The 12,198-nt window shown below is 45.8% G+C and overlaps 3 non-coding genes across 3 annotated transcripts; all 3 read right to left on the bottom strand.

The window, feature by feature from the left end:
- Positions 1-1,923: 1,923 nt before the first annotated feature.
- LOC136143775 (small nucleolar RNA SNORD116) lies at positions 1,924-2,014 on the bottom strand. The gene has a single exon (XR_010658338.1). It is a non-coding gene; the product is annotated as a small nucleolar RNA SNORD116 (small nucleolar RNA).
- Positions 2,015-4,602: 2,588 nt separating this feature from the next.
- On the bottom strand, positions 4,603-4,695 carry LOC136143765 (small nucleolar RNA SNORD116). Its single transcript, XR_010658328.1, has one exon. It is a non-coding gene; the product is annotated as a small nucleolar RNA SNORD116 (small nucleolar RNA).
- A 1,823-nt stretch (positions 4,696-6,518) lies between these two features.
- On the bottom strand, positions 6,519-6,611 carry LOC136143776 (small nucleolar RNA SNORD116). The gene has a single exon (XR_010658339.1). It is a non-coding gene; the product is annotated as a small nucleolar RNA SNORD116 (small nucleolar RNA).
- Positions 6,612-12,198: the final 5,587 nt, after the last annotated feature.

Below are 12,198 nucleotides of genomic sequence, written 5' to 3'. Positions count from 1 at the left end.
TCCTGTGAGCTGCAAGAGCCTTATGAGAACTGTGACCCCCAGGAGCTGTAGAAATAGGCCACAGACTCCCACTCTCCCACAGCCATGCCTTCTGACCAAAGCATGAACCTAGATGATACCTGCCTACCGGCCGTGGGTGTCACATGTGTGTGGACATGGACATCCTGCCAGCTAACAGCACATCTGATGTGAACTGGGCCACTCCCAGTGCTTCCGGAAGCAAGGGAAACTCCTATGGGCGGGCTGAAACCGGCCTGCAGATGGCTACAGGCAAGATGCAGCCTGCACCATTCAAGGGCCTAACGAAAGTTGGCCCAAATGCCAATTCTCGCCAACTAGGCCAAATCGTGTTCCGTGGACCCATGTGTATGCCCAACGTGGGAAGTGGTGGGCTTAAGCACCCATAACCCAGGTTGGAACCCCACGGCGAAACTAGATCATCTTCCCGGCCACACCTCCCCATCGCCCAGCCGGCAGGTTTCTCGGCCCTGAAACCGGAGGAAATGCTCAAATGCTTGACAGCCTCGTCCTAAGTGCCCTCCTCCTGCCCTCAGGGCAACTAGACCTTACTTGAAGCCACAGACATCATGCGAACACGGGGTCACTGTGCTACAAGGAAGACAGAGCACATGCATGTCTGCTTTGATGACACCGACCCCACCCCATGCATTCTGGCACTTCTCCACTGCCACAGTGACACTACCAAGGACCTTACAGAGATCAAAAGCACTGTCCCCGAGGACCACAGGCAGACTTCCAACAGAAGACCTCTGCCACGCGAGGGGACCTGTAAATCTGAAAGGGCACAGTGCCTGTCCACGGCAGCTCACCTAGCATAGCAACAGTGCCCCCATCTCTGTCCCGCGTAAACTTCTGGCTGTTCGAAAGGCCTGCATGACACACGGGCCGGCCGCATCATGCCCTCCGGGAGAAAAACTTTCACTTTGCACATTCCCAAACATGGGACAAAGCGGCCAGAGGGCATGTTCGCATAACACGCCTTCCTCCAAGGAGGCCAGCACAAATACCTCAGCATGTCCATCTTCTCTAGGTCCCGCAAGACAGCCTTTGGGAGTCATCCCTCCAGCAACGGAATCTCAACTCATCACAGGTTACCTACCTCACCGAATCCTCATGAAATGCCAAAGCCATCCCCTTCATAGGCATCTGATGCCAGCCCACCACAAACAGGACACATGCTTGGGAAGCCATGGCCAGCGTCTGCAACCCAATGATGACAGCCCATCCCACGACATCACACAGGACATGTCCTCATAATACCTCACCTTCTTCTCCAGGCCAGCAGTCACCACGCAGGCTTAAATGCAGCACTCCTTCCTAACCCCACTCCACGATGACCCACTTAGCGCAAACACTGTGCCAGAAGCTGCAGTAGATGAGCTGACATGGGCACCACCGAGGCCTAATCCATAAGCCCCCTTCCGCCAACGTCCAACTCCAGCCCACACCCACCCACTCTTCCAGCCCCACCGGGCACTCAAGAACCTCAACGTGCCAAACTCAAGGACAGGGAGGGCCACACAGGCCTGGCCTGAGGCTCCATGCTCCAATCAGGGAAGCTTGCACATTTTGACTTCCAGAATTAACCACCGAAGCAGCGTGCACAAAGCGTGATCCCGGCCAAAGCACACCTTTCCAAGCTGCAAGCTCACTGGGCCTACACCTGCACACAATCCAACTCTGAAGACCATCATGAGAGCCTTCCCACTCGCATTCCCTTAACGGTCTTCTAGCAGCGACCTGATATTCATACATGATACAGCTTACGGCAGACACAGTCGAACCTCAGACAGTAGCCGCCCCTCCAATTCTGGAGCCCTGAGTGGTGTTTGCATGCATGTCAGCAGGGGACGCTGGCCCTCACTCCTCACTGTCTGAAACACCTGAGAGAGGAAACGTGCTGGACCTCAGATTCGATGAGGAGACGGTAGAGTGTTCTCTCATTTTGTTCAGATTTTCCAAGGAATGCATACAAGGGTGTCACCATCGATCCAAGCACGTGCTGGGACGCTGCACAACACAACCGGGCATGCCATGCGGGTCTGCAGAGGAGCCATGACCTCCTAGTACTCCAAAACCCTGGGCAATCCGCAGCCCTCAGGCCACTCTGCAAGAGCAACAGTCAATCTACTCTTGCAGCCACTGGGGCCGTCAGAGGAAAACCTAATATCCAATGACACATGTTGTGGTGGTTGAATACCTACCATCCTGAAATATCCACGTCCACGCTCGGAAACGTGGGCCCGCCTCACTTTTTCCAGTTCTCCTCAGCACCTCCAGTCGTCAGCCCACGCAAACGTCCTCTTGTCTTTGCTGACGGCCAGCCTTGCCAAGAAACTGCACCTGAGATGTGGACGGAAATCACGCAGGATTCAGAAGTGAACCTGGGTCCTTAGAGAACATGATTTATGCGAACATTTACCTGGGCTGGAGCCCTGAACCTGCTTCACAAGGACCCCTATCCCTTACCAAGAACTGAAAGTGTGTCTGACAGCATGACTGCAGGAAGTTAGGCATGTACGTTGGCCATTGTGTGTGAGGGTGTATGCGTGTGTTCCTGCGTGTGCACGTGCGTGACTATGACTACGCATGATGATGCGCTTGTGGGTTTCTGTGTCAGCCTCTGCATCCCCGTCCTGGTCTTTGTGTGTCCTTGAGGCCCTTTGCAGTGACACTGAATAGTAAAAGTCACAGGTTATACACAGTACCCTGGCTTTGGACCACCCCACTGAATGGAGAAACATCCCTACCAGCTTCAAGAAGCCACATGAGAACTTTGACCCCCAGAGGCTGTTGAAATAGGCCACGGACTCCCGCTATCCCTCAGCCATGCCTTCTGACCAAAGCACAAAGACTCGAGGAGATCTGCCTCCCAGCCGTGAGTGTCACATCTACGTGGACCTAGAGACCCTGCTAGCTACTAACACATCTGATGTGCACTTGGGGTCACTCCCAGCGCTTTTGGAAGCAAGGGAACTTCCCATGGATGGCGTTGACAATGACCTGCAGCTGGCTATAGGCAAGATGCAACCCGGCACCTCTCAAGGGTCTTCAGCCCAAGTGTGACTTCTCGCCAACTAGGCCAAATCACTTTCTGTGGACCTGTTGGAATGCCCACCACGGCAAGAGGTGGTCTTCAGCAACCATGACCCAGGTTCAAATCCCACAGCAGAAACCAGGCCACCTTTCCAGCCACGTCTCGGCCAGCTCCCCCTCGGCAGGATTCAGAGCCCTGAATCCTGAGGAAACGCTCAAACACTGAGCAACCTTGTCCTCACTGCCCTACTCCTGCCCACACGGCAACTCGACCCTACTGGAAGCCACAGATAACATGGAACACGGGGACACTATACACCAGGGAAGACAAACCGCAAGCATGTCTGCTTTGATGATGCCGAACCCACACCATGCATTCTGGCACTTCTCCACTGCCACAGCGATACTACCGAGGACCTCACAGAGATCAAAGGCACTGTCCCCGAGGATCACAGACAAACTTCCAATGGAAGACCTCTGCCATGAGAGGGGACCTGGAAGCCAGTAAGGGCACAGAGGCTGTCAAGGTCAGCGCAGTTGGCATCACAACAGTGCGCCCATCTCTACCATGCCAACGGACTGCTTCGGATAAACCTCTGGCTGTTAGATAGGCATCCGTACCTCATGGGCCGGCCGCGTCACGCGTCAGCATATACTCAGCATATCGATATTTTCTAGCTTACGCAAGACACCCTTTGGGAATCATTTCTCCGGCAACGGGATCACAAGTCTACACAGGTTACCTACCTCATCGCATCCACATGAACCGCCAAAGTCATCCTCTCCATAGGCAGGTGATGCCAGCCCATCAAGTACATGACAAATCCTTGAGAAGCTGAGGCCAGAGCCTGAAACCCAATGATGACAGCCCATGCCACAACATCACGTAGGACCTGTCCTTCCCATGCCTTACCTTCCTGTCCAGACCATCAGCCATGACGCAGGCTTAAATGCAACACTCGGATCTCACCCCACTCCACGATGACCCACAGGGGGTAAACACTGTGCCAGGAATTGCAATACAGGAGCTGACAAGCGCAACACCGAGGCCTAATCCATCAGCCCCCTTGCGCTGATGCCCAACGTCAGCCCCCACACACCCACTGCTCCAGCCCCACTGGGCACTCAAGAACTTCACCATGACAAATGCAAAAACAGGGAGGGCCACAGGCCTGGCCTGAGTCTCCGGGCTCCAACCAGGGAAGCTTTCTCATTTTGGCTTCCAGAATTAACCCCCAAAGCAGCACACACAAACCGTGACACTGGCCAAAACATACCTCCCAAGCTGCAAGCTCACTGAACCTACCTCAGCCCACACTCCGACTCTGAAGATCAGCAGGTGAGACTGCCCCCTCACATTCCCTCAACGGCCTTTCAACTGGGACCTGGGATTCATAGACGACCCAGTTTATGTGCAGACTCGGACCACCCTCAGACAGGAACCCCTCCAATGCTGGAGCCCTGGGTGGTATTTGCATGCATGTCAGGAGGGGACGATGGCCCTTACTCCTAACTGTGCCTTACCCCCGACAGAGGAAACGTGCTGGACCTCAGTATCGATGAGAAGACGGTAGACTGTTCTCACTCATTTTGTTCAGATTTTCCAAGGAATGCATACAAGGGTGTAATCATCGATCCAAGCACATGCTGGGAAGCTGCAGAACATAACTGGGCAGGCTGCGAGGCTCTGCAGAGCAGCCATGACCCCGGTGTACTTCAAAACCCTGGGGAATCCACAGTCTCCAGGCCACTCAACAAGAGCAACAGTCAATCCACTCTTGCAGCCACTGGGCCCATCTGAGGAAAACCTAATATCCAATGCACATCTTAGGGTGGGTGAATGCCTACCTTCCTGAGCTATCCACGGCCACGCTCACCAACATGCACCCGCCTCACTTTTTCCAGTTCTCCTTAGCACCTGCAGTCATCAGACCAGAGATGTGGACAGAAATCACTCAGGCTTCAGAATTGGACTGGGGTCCTCAGAGAACATTATTCATGTGAACATTTACTGAGGTGTGATCCTGGAACCTCCTTCCCAAGGACCTCTATCCCTTACGGAGGACTGATTGCGTATCTGACAGCACGACTGTAGAAGTTAGGCACTTACGTTAACCGGTGTGTTTGAGGGTGTATGTGTGTGTTTGCACGTGTATGCATGTGCATGCACGAGGATGCGCTTGTGGGTTTCTGTGTGTTCCTCTGAATCCGCGTCTTGGTCTCTGTGTGTCTCTGTTGCCCTCTGCAGAGAACTTGAACAGTAAAAGCCACAGCTTATACACAGCGCCATGGCTTTGGACCTCCCCACTAAATGGAGAAAACCCCTGTTAGCCTCAAGAGGCCACTTGTGAACTTTGACCCCCAGGGGCTGTTGAAATTGGCCACGAATCCTGCTCTCCCACAGCCACGCCTTGTGACCATAGCACAAAGACTCGACGAGATCTGCCTCCCGGCTGTGGGTGTGACATCTACATGGACCTGGAGACCCTGCCAGCTAGTAGCACATCTGATGTGCACTTGGGGCCACTCCCAGTGCTTTTGGAAGCAAGAGAACCTCCCATTGATGGTGCCGACTCTGACGTGCAGCTGGCTACAGGCAAGATGCAGCCCGGCACCTCTCTCTGGGCTAATGGACTTCAGCCCAAGTGCTACTTCTTGTCATCTAGGGCAAATCACTTTCCATGGACCTGTGGGAATGCCCACCATGTGGGAAGTGGTGGGCTTCAGCAACCATGACCCAGGTTCAAACCCCACGGCGGAAACTAGGTCACCTTTCCGGCCACGTCCCGGCCAGCTTCTAGCCGGCAGGGTTTGGAGCCCTGAATCCGAGGAAACGTTCAAACACTCAACAGCCTCATCCTCAGTGCCCTCCTCCTGCCCGCAAGATGACTCGACCCTACTGGAAGCCATAGACATCATGCGAACATGGGGACACTGTACACCAGGGAAGACAGACTGCAAGCATGTCTGATTTGACGATGCTGACCCCATCACATGCATTCTGGCACTTCTCTACTGCCACAGCGACACTACCAAGGACCTCACAGAGATCAAAGGCACTGTCCCCGAGGACCACAGACACACTTCCAGTGGAAGACCTCTGCCACGCGAGGGGAGCTGGAAGCCTGCAAGGGCACAGTGAATACACTCCCCGAAATGCCACGCCCAAAGTGGGAACCTGGCCAAAACACACCTCTCCAAGCCGCGAGCTCACTGGGCCTAGACTGCACACACTCCTTCTCCTAAGACCAGCAGGAGAGCCTGCCATCTCGCAATCCCTCACCAGCCTTTCACCAAGGACCTGGGATCATAGACTACCCAGCTACTGTGCAGACACAGTCGACCCTCAGACAGGATCCCCTCCAATGCTGGCACCCTGAGTGTTGTTTGCATGCGTGTCAGCAAGGGAACGTTGGCCCTCTCTCCTAACTGTCCCCTACCCCCAAGGGAGGCAACGTGCTGGACCTCAGTTTCGATGAGGAGATGGTAGAGCATTCTCACTTATTTTGTTCAGATTTACCAAGGAATGCATACGAGGGAGTCATCATCCATCCGAGCACGTGCTGGGACACTGCAGAATCCAACTGTGAGGCCGGGTGGCTCTGAAGAGGATCCAATGACCCCGGAGTACTCCAACAGCCTGGGGAATCCACAGCTCCCAGGCCACTCAGCAAGAGGAACAGTGAATCCACGCTTGCAGTCACTGGGCCCATCCGAGGAAACCCTAATATCCAATAGCACACCTTGGGGTGGGGGGATGTCTACGGCCCTGAGAGATCCATGGCCAGGTTTAGCACCCTGGGGCCACCCCACTTCTTTCGTGTCTCCCTCATACCTCCAGTCATCATATCACGCGAAGGTGTTCTTGTCTTAGCAGATGGCCAGCCTTGCCTGGCAACTCCACCTGAGAAGTGGACAGAAACCACACATGAGCTTCAGAATTGGATCCAGGTCCTCACAGAAGAAGATTCATGCCAATGTTTACCTGGGGGTAAGCCCTGCACCTGCCTCCAACTACATCTTTCCCTTAGGGAGGACTGAATGCGTGTCTGATGGCAGGAGTGTAGGACATTAGTCACTTACGTTTGCTCGCATGTGTTTGTTCATTTGTATTTTTGTGTTTGTAGTGAAATGGCATTCCTTCTACACATCACTGTGGCCTGTGCCATGTGAAATGCAAAGAATTCCCATGTACACTATGATTTGTGCTTCATGCCAGGATCTGCCGCCTAAGTCAAAATCTTCACATTTTTTCAAATCTTCTTATTTTTCATTTTTCATACTTTTTATCCTATGTCATATTCTCCCATGAAAAGGTATCACTGCCCTTCCCAACACATAATTTGTACCTCTCACCTGATATGTTCATGGACTTTTAAAAACCCTTTAGCAACGTCCCTCACAGAGTTCCTTTTTAAAAATATTATCTTTTTTTTGCCAACAAACACATGAAAGGATGCTCAACATCACTAATCAGTAGAGAAATGCAAATCAAAACTACAATGAGATATCACCTCACACCAGTCAGAATGGCCATCATCAAAAAATTTATAAACAGCAAATCATGGCGAGGGTGTGGAGAAAAGAGAACCGTCCTGCACTGTTGATGGGAATGTAAATTGATAGAGCCACTATGGAGAACAGTATGGAGGTTCCTTAAAAAACTACAAATAGAACTACCATATGACCCAGCAATCCCACTGCTGGGCATATACCATGAGAAAACCATAATTCAAAAAGAGTCATGTACCACAATGTTCATTGCAGCTCTATTTACAATAGCCAGGACATGGAAGCAACCTAAGTGTCTACTGACAGATGAATGGATAAAGAAGATGTGGCACATATACACAATGGAATATTACTCAGCCATAAAAAGAAACGAAATTGAGGTATTTGTAGTGAGGTGGATGGACCTAGAGTCTGTCATACAGAGTGAAGTAAGTCAGAAAGAGAAAAACAAATATCGTATGCTAATACATATATATTGAATCTAAAAAAAAATGGTTCTGAAGAAACTAGGGGCAGGACAGGAATAAAGACACAGACATAGACAATGTACTTGAGGACAGGGGGAGGGGTAATGGTAAGCTGGGACGAAGTGAAAGAGTGGCATGGACATATATACACTACCAAATGCAAAATAGATAGCTTGTGGGAAGCAGCCACATAGCACAGGGAGATCAGCTCAGTGCTTTGTGACCACCTACAGGGGTGGGATAGGGAGGGTGGGAAGGAGACGCAAGAGGGAGGAGATATGGGAGTATATGTATAGCTGATTCACTTTGTTATAGAGCAGAAACTAACACACCATTGTAAACCAATTATACTCCAATAAAGATGTTAAAAAAAATATTATCTTTTTTCCTAAACATAACACCTTTGTGGAAAATATCTCCAATATTATGTGATCTTTTTCGCATGTTTTAAAAAGATTATCCATAGATCTGTTTTTTATTATGAATCACCATATGTTATGCAACGTATTTTATATTCCATTTCATGTTATTACAAAAGGTAAACTATCCTAGTCACAGAAGGCAAAAAGAACAATAGCAATAAAATATCTTTTTCACAAAAAGTTAAATGAAAAATTTACATACATTTTTCTTTACCAGTATTACTGTATTTTGTGATATAAGGATTTAATTTTACAGATAAACTGTAACCAGCAGAATCACAGGGGTTGATTTTCAAATTATATTTTTGGTAAAATCTTTCCTCCTGTACCATATAATCAGCTCTTTCAACTGAAGAAGAAAAGAAATAACTCCATTGAAATTGTTAAAATTATTTTAATAGACACTTCTCAAGTGAAGATACACAAGTGATTATAATCCTTCAAGATATGATGAACTTCATTAGTGACTGGTAAAATCAAAAGTGAATTGAGAATGACAGCACCAAATCTGACACATGAGGAACTCCAACACCTGTCCCTTCATAAACAATAATGAAAAAGTGGTAAATGCTTGTACTATCAACTTTTTTGGAAATCTGCAAATTCACCAAGTAATAGCTGTCACTAGGCAATCTCTTAATCAAGAAACATAGTTCAATTTCTAAAATCCAGAAACTTTGGGCTGTTTAACTGACTCTAATCCCATGTCTTATTCCCCAACTCAGTGATATTATTGAGAATAACACTCCACATTCCTGGTTCTTGTAGTGGAAAGAGTCGGACTGACCTCTTATCCAAAGAATTGTAATTTCTTCTTTTAATTTATGATTTATATTGGCTCCCTAAAACACTGGTTCAAAGACTTGCTTTTCTTTCTCCTAATTCAGAAGTCACTCAATGCTATAGCAGCTAGATTGGTGGTAATTTGCATTGTTTGTCGCTGCTGCCTAATGCAACGGATTACAGTTATAACAGAAAATAAATTAAACCAATACCTTATGAAGAAAGTTCAGGAATGAATTTTTTGTGTTTTTGAAGTAATGGCTATCAGGTGATTCCATGTGTTCCTCATAATCTATAAGGGCAGCACAGATGTGGAGTTATGTGCCTATTCAGGGAAAACTTGAGAAGGCCTAAGGTCTCCTCTGCGAGTGAACTTGAGGCTCTTAACAAGCAAAAATTGAGGCTAAGGGAAAGCTTAAAATGCCTGGCTAAGTGTTAAAGGCATATACTAACATACACAGAGAGACTTCTGAAAAGCAGGGAAATTTTTTGTCTTCAGGATTTCTAAGGAAATCTTTGTCCAATTTTTAGCTGACCACAAATCTAATGAAGCAGTCTTCAGTGAACACATACCACAAACAACTTCAACAACAAAAAGCAACAACAGACAAACAGGGAAGGCACATCTGATTTCCAGAGTTGCCACATTATGATATTCATAATGTCCAATTTTCAACATAAAAGTAATGGGCATTCAAGGAAACAATGAAGTATGTCCCACACACAGAGAAAAAAATATAAGAACAAGTAATAGAAACTCTCCCTGAAAAGCCAAGACATTGGACTCAAAGACAAATATTTTAAATCAGTTACTTTAAATGTGTTGAAAGAGCTAATGGAAAACATATTTAAGAACTAGATGAACCCCACAAGCACTGTCTCATGAAATAGGTGTATCAATAAAGAGACAAAGTTTTCAAACAAATCAAGTAGAAATTCTGGAGTTGAAAAGCACAATAGCAAGTGTTGAAAATCTCACAGAAAGGGCTCCACGACAACTTGAGCTGAAAAAATAAAACTAACTTGAAGGTAAGTCAATTTAAATTATCCAATTATAGGAAGAGAAAATTTATTTTTTAATGGACATGGCCTAAAAGTCCTATGAGGCTACCATCCAGTGTACCAACATATGTATAATGAGAGTCACGAAAGAAGAAAGAAAGGAACAGAAACTATATTTCAAGTAATAATGGACAAAACTGTCCAAAGTTGATGAAAAGTGATAAACTACCTATACAAGCAGTCTAATGAACTCCATGTAGGATAAATTCAAACAGATTCATATTGAAACACATCATTATGAAACTGTTCAAATAGAAAGTCAAAGAGAGAACATTGAAAGCAGCAATAAAGAAGGGACTCATCAGATAGAAGTGATCTTCAATAAAATAACAAGTGATTTTTCATCATACAACATGGGGTAAGAAGGCAGTAGGATGATAGTTTCAAAGTTAGGCAATGAAAAGACATTCAACTAGGAATTCTTGATCCAACAATAATGCCTTACAAAAATGAAGGAGAAATTAAGACATTCTCAGAAAACAAACACTGAGAATGTTCTTTGACAGCAGCCTTGCCCTACAACAAATGTCAAAGGGGGTCAAGCTGAAATGAATGGACCATATACAGTAACTTGAATCCACATCAAGAAATAAATAATATCAGTAAAGGTAACTTCACAAGCGAATATAAAAGCCAATATTAATATGTTTTTTGTAACTCCTCTCTTTTCCTATCATATGCTTGAATAGCTGCATAAAACAAAATTTATCAGTCTGTGGTGATGAGTACATAAGTATAGAGACATAATTTGTGGCAATGACAACACACAGGGGAAATGGAACAATATGGAAGCAAAGATTTTATATACTATTGAAATTAAATTGGTATTAATTAGAACTAGATTGTTATAAATTAAGAAGTTAATTGTTACCCCTAGGGCAACCACTAAGAAAATAACTTAAAATATATATAGTAAAAACAACAAGGAAATAAAGAATTTTAAATGGTGCACTCAACAATATCTACTTAACACAAAAAAGCAATAGTGAAGACCAAAAACATGTAAGACACAGAAAAAAATGAACAGCAAAATGGCAGTAGTCCTCCTTTATCAGTAATGACATTAAACAGAAGTGGTATAAAATGTATAAGTGAAAGGCAGAGATTGGCAAAATAGATTTAAAAACATGATCCAACTGTATGTTATCTGCCAGAGACACACTTTACATTCAACGAGACAAACTGGTTGAAAATTAGAGCATGAAATAAATATTTCATATAAGTTGTAACCAAAAGAGAGCTAGAGTGACTATAGTAATATCAGACAAAATTTGTTTTCAAACAAAAATTGTTTCATGGGTCAATTAAACATTGATAAAAGAGTCAATCAATTAAGAAGATATGACAATCATAAACATTTACACACCTACCAACAGAGTCCCAAAATATCTGAAGCAAAATTGCACAGAATTGAAGAGAGAAACAGACATCTCTACAATATGTGGATACTTCAATGTCCTACTTTTAATAACCAATAGAAAAATTAGAAAGAAGATCATTCTGGAAATAGAGCACTTGAACAACACCATAAATCAACTACACCTAACGGACTTACGCAGAACACTCCACCTAAAAGCAGAAGATTACACATTTTTCTCAAGTGCATAAGGAACATTCTTCAGAATAGACAGAAATAACACCCAAAATAAGTTTAAATAAATTTTAAAACATTGAAATCATACGAAGTATGTTCACTGACCACAATGGAATTAAATTAGAAATCAGTAATGAAGGAATTTTAGAAGACTCACCATACACAACTGGAGATTAAGAAACACATTCCTAATAAACAATGAATCAAATAAGCTTCTCTCATTCTCAAGGTAAATTATTAAATTATTTGAGATCAATAAAAATTATCATACAACATTCCAAAACTTACGAGATGCCAAAAG

The sequence above is a fragment of the Phocoena phocoena genome, unplaced genomic scaffold (genome assembly GCF_963924675.1).
Source record: "Phocoena phocoena unplaced genomic scaffold, mPhoPho1.1 SCAFFOLD_110, whole genome shotgun sequence".
In the NCBI taxonomy this organism is placed as follows: Eukaryota; Metazoa; Chordata; class Mammalia; order Artiodactyla; family Phocoenidae; genus Phocoena; species Phocoena phocoena.
This window is presented reverse-complemented; position numbering and strand designations above follow the sequence as displayed.